This window comes from Triticum urartu, chromosome 2A (assembly GCF_056163025.1).
Source record: "Triticum urartu cultivar PI428250 chromosome 2A, HENAU_Tu73, whole genome shotgun sequence".
Taxonomy (NCBI): Eukaryota; Viridiplantae; Streptophyta; class Magnoliopsida; order Poales; family Poaceae; genus Triticum; species Triticum urartu.
Genome location: NC_141874.1, coordinates 257,892,797 through 257,898,441, shown reverse-complemented (window position 1 = coordinate 257,898,441; position 5,645 = coordinate 257,892,797).

The window sequence follows — 5,645 nt, the reverse complement described above, 5'->3', positions numbered from 1 at the left end:
TTTTTATGTGTAAATAGCATGAAAACATATGCACCGCGATAACTAAACACCATGATAAGTTTTTGATCCATGGGGGGAAATTTTGCTGAAACATACCCCTGATAAATTTTGTGTAAATAGCATGATATTTTAAGCACTACGGGCTTGATAGGTTACCTAGAATCACCATGATAACCTTTTGTCCCGGAGAAAAGTTGTTCAAAACATCCCCAATAATTTTTGTGTGAATAACATGATAATATAAGCACCGCATAACCGATAAGTTACAATATAAACATGATGGTAACTTTTTACCAAAGGAAAACAAGTTGTTAAAAACATACACTCGCCTCGCGAGGCCTCTTAGATGAACACAACACATGATGTGCCACAGAAAAGGTACATAATGTTTAGTGTCATGAGGAGGCACATGTGCTCGTGGGTTGGCCCAGAAAAATGGCCCACTTTGACCTGCTATAGGCGTGATAAGTTACGCAAAAACATCATGGTAATTTTTGACCTATGGAAAAAGTTACCGAAACACACCCAGGTTTTTAGGTGTAAGTACCATGATAATATAGGAACTGTAGACCCGGTAACTCATGTACAATCCCCCATGGTAACTTTGACCAAGGACGAGGTTGATGTACACATACCCTAATAACTTATGTGTAAGTACCACGGTATTTTACACATCGAAGACCTTATAACACAGTGGTAACTTTGAAAGGAGTGTAGTTGTTGAAACATAGTACCTGGTAAGTTCTATGTAAATAACACGGTAACTTACGCAACACAGGCCTGATAACTTGCATGCGAATACCATGGTAACTTTGTCCTAAGGGAAAATTGTGGTAATTTTCTGTACTTTTTTGTAGTAACACAATTGTAAAAGAAGGGATCAAAGCAATTAGTTTCTTTAGTTTGAGCAACAAATACCTAAGGGTGAGGTTGTTGTGGTGGCGCACTTTGGTGCCAAGGAGGTGTGGGTTCGAATCCCACATGCACAATATTTTTTTATCATGTGGTAGACGTGAAGAAGTGGCAGTTTTCTCGAAGGTGGGTGCGCGAGATGTGCGGGAGAAGCAGGTTTCTCGGGCGAGCCTGCAAGGTTGTTCGGAAGAAGGTGGGGTCGAAGGAAGGATGATCGTGTGGTACTTTAAAGTGAAAGAAGTAGAGGTGTGACAGTTTTGCTTATATGGCACACATGTGCCAAATATCACAGTCCAATCTTAAAATCAACTTTAGTTTGTCACAAGTTTTGAAAGAGAAAGAGAGAAAAGTAAAAGACATAGCTTAGGAGAAGGAGATCTGTACCAACAAGGAAAGATGGTGATATGCCTCATCCGTGATTGATTCCTTCCCGAAGATTTTATTCTGTTACCAAATACTTGTTAAACGTGATTGATAGTTCCTTTTGATTGATTCATTCCTCTTTTTTTGTAGATATCCTTTCTTTTGAATGTGATTGGGTTACCAAGATTGACTTTGACTGCCCACCGTGAATTAAGTCCTTCCCGTATGACCTTTATTGATTTACTAATTACTGCCAACGATATGATTGATCTGATTTGGCAGTCCATATAGAAACCGGTTTAAATAGATCATCAAATGGATGGATAACCAGATGGGTGGGGGATAGAAAATGGTGGGAGGTGGGAACATACGAGGGAGTTGAACAAAGGGGTTGGACGAAACATAAGACTTTTAGGTAGTAGAGATCTATACCAATACTAGCTATTTGCACATGCGTTGCAACGGGGCCATACATATTCCAGTAGTATAACATCAATCATGTCTATCTATAGGATACTCATGCAAGAATGCAACATTGTTGACTACTATTTCACCGCTCAATCACACTCTTCTTCTTTCACACCTATTCCCACCTCTTTGTCTCCCTACTACAAGTAGCCTCACTAGTCCAATCTCTCCACACTGTTGTCAATAACGCATCCGGGTCGCATCCTCAACCCCTTCCACCCTCACCCACACACACTAGAATTTCAAACACGCAACCATGTAGTTGGGGTATATTTCACAATGTGCTTGTCTTAGCAAGGCGTGGTTGGTGGGGGTTTTGATATTTCAAGATCTCCTATATTGCCTCCTAAGTAGTGATTAGAAAGAAGCCAAGGATCAATAGAGTCATATTATTTTAGTAGCAGGAACGGTACACCAGAAAAATATTTTGAAGGTTAAAGATTTGTACAAATTCATCCAAAACTCATGCATGCTACCACATCAAATTCCTTTAGCAATATAACACTTCCCAAAAATCAGTTAACATCTAACCTTTCCAATAAATGTAATGAGCAGTGCTACGTGAACGGTAATATTGGACAATTTGCGGACGACAATTAAATGCAGCCGATGAATCTTGTCCATGGCCGAGCAAGGCCATTGGATTATCTAGTCGTGCACAAATCTCCCAAACATTGTTGTGTGTGGAGCAGTTTCAAAATAAAATTGGACTGAACCATTCGTACTATGATTCAATTTGGTGAACTTTGCACCTCAAAGCTCTAGGTCCAACAATATGTGAGATAGTCTTAGAATATGCTTACCAGTATTCTATTGCTTACCTGAATGACGAGGAAAAGACACTTTTTTATTTTAGAAAATTAGAGTGGCTCTTCATGGCTCCATTGCAAGACAATGAAACCTTACATAGTTCAGTCTTATACAAACTTAAAAGCAACTGAAGCTATCCAGAAAGCAAAATAATATTCCTAAAAGCAACAAAAAATGAAATGCCCGCACAGGAGCCCATACGCTGGAGCACAAAAGAGCACACATTACACTGGAGCCCATAGAGGCTGCCTTCCTATAGGTTTATTGTGCGACACCGGATGCCAGTGGTAAGGGAAAGGCGCCCTTGTTGCGTCGTGTTGTTAGACGTAAGGAAATGTAACTCTAAACGGAGCTATCTACCGCCACAACTCAAGGTAAACAATTGTAGCTAAAACTCACGATTTTTGGTAGGTATGAAGCATATCTGGGCAATACCTAAGGACTCACCTTCTACCTAATCTGAAAGTTCTGAACCCACCAGCAATAACCTCACCAAAAGATAAACATTGCAACATGGACACATAATTAGTTATGACAGAAAAAAATACATATAAGTTAAGCAACTCACACTAACAAGCTACTGAACAAAATGAAGTGCAAACGAGCAAGCATGCGCTCAAATGATGATTAGTTGTGTCACAGTGCTGCTTCTAGGTATTTGTTGCCGGCCATCGATCAATTAATCATCTCATATGTGTTTCTTACCAAGTATAAGATGCTCCAAATTCTAATAGCAAGATGGATGAGTGAATTCCCTAGATGGATCCGAGGATACTCCTCTTAGGAAGAGCCGGCCTGCTCAAGATACTGGCACATAAATGTCAATGTTCAGAACATCAACCTAGACCCTTTATAGAAGAACAAGATAAGTTGCAGGATATGTGCAGCAGATAAAACCAATAGCAAAATGTTGTTAAAAAATCTCTTCCCAACAAAGGTACATACCATATGCCAATAAGACAATATGACCTGATGCGAGTTAATTTATTTGTAATGTCATCTACTCCAACTGAACAATCTTTTTAGTATCTGAAACTACATGAAGCAGATCAAATGAATCATATTGTACCCACAAAGCATAAAGCATCCACCTACCACTCAATTCACATTGCCTCCTGCGCCATTGTCATCTCCATCCATCCATGAGCAGTGAGCAGGAAGCAGTAGTGAAAGCCCATCATCTCATCCTCCTCCACACTACCACAACCATTGCATGTGTTAGAATAAATCCGAGGCATACCGTCGATCATCTGAGGATCAAGCAATCACATGAGGCACGACACCGAGATTTGTTAACGAGGTTCACCGATATGGCTACATCCTCGGGGCCTGACTACGGGCGCTCCTCCCCGTGACACCGTCACAATACCACACACCGGCCACCCAGGCGCCGGCACACGCCGCCGGCTCCCCCTTGCGCGCCTGTGCTACTATGTTGGCATAGGTTACATCGTGTGTCTACCCCCGCTATATATGAGAGGCCTAGGATACAAGTGTCCTATTAGGACACGACTCCATATCCTATCTAAACACAATACAACTACAAGTCCAATTGTAACCTACATTGTACACAATATTCGACACAACTCCAACAAACTCCACCTTGGCGAATATTCTCCACCACCTTGAATTCGTCCATGCGTCAAACTTCCATGTACATTGGACTTGAGTTTGTCCCGTGAGTACCGCTGCTACTCCAAAGACTCCATGTGACTCCACCTGCAACTTGTAGTCTCTTCTTTTCTTGACCACAGTCAACGCTCGAGCAAAATTAAGTTCCTTGTTACTCTAGTTTGTGCTCCCAACTTCCAGAGTATTCGTCCAACACCATCAGACACTGATCACTGACCTGCGTGAAACTGAACAACTCACATATTGGGTGTCACATAAGAGTTACCTGAACTCAACATCGCCGCTCTTTTCTTGACCGCATGTCTGAAACTCAAAGGAATCTCACCATTGCTTATAGTCATCCCGAGTCAAATTCGCAGTTGTCTCACCACATGTATGACCACCAGAGCCCTGGTCCGTCTCCATGCCCCGTGCGTACCGCACGCCTTGTCGCTATTACCGCGTCGAGCCTCCACTGTCCCGGTCGAGTCTCAAGGGTCGCAAACCCACACCACTCAACCCCCACTTCAGAGTACCACCGATCATCACCGACCGATGACGAGTTTCACGCTTTCATCAGACCACTGGGCTCTAGTCCGAACTACGCGTCACTCGCTTTTTTCCCGCTGAATAGGCTTTCGATTCTCTGGATCCTTACACCGTAGCCCCTCAATCCAGCTCCACCTTCAACATGACTCCATGGTAGATGATCAGTCCACCCCCGCGCCTCATCGACTTCAAGCTCGGTGTATACACCACCTTGAATCAATCCCGCGCCATAGTCTTGTCGAAGCCACACAAGCCCTCGGGGCCTGCGCCACGTGTTTCCACGCCCAGAAGTCGGTCATCATCATCATCACGCTCCTACGTCGTCGCCGTCGATCCCACCACCGTCTTCTGTACCAACTGACTTGCGTCGATCCGTCAGACTGCCTAGTCTGACCCAGCCGAACTCGTTCGACTGTACAACACGCTCAAGGCTCCCAAATCGTTTTTCGCGAATTTCCATCCATCACATGATAATTCCATCTTAACTGACATGACTTCCCGCAATGCCTTCAAGCATCCCTGTCACGCCAACAATCTTTTAAAAAAAGATTATTTGAGCTGTGCACACGATTCCCCAAATAGATGAACAGAACCTCCGCATACTACTAGCAATTCCAACTAGCTGATCTTCACGTGATCTGCTCCCTTGGCTCAACCCTAAGATGCTAGCTTTGCCTTTCTGTCCTTGCCTTCCAATGGACCATCCCTTGTGATTTTCTAGTTCGCCAGTTGATTTGCCACGTGAATCGAACACGGTCCTCTTTTTGTCTTCAAACAAATCTCACGAATAGTCTTCTAGAGCAACGCCTAGCACAACAGCCCGAACAAGCTCAGCGGTGCCTCGCGCATTGCCTTGCCCCAGCCGTCCCGCAACGCATCAGCCAGCCATGGCCCAGCAAGCGGCCACCTGCCCAGCCTCGTCCGAGTGGGCC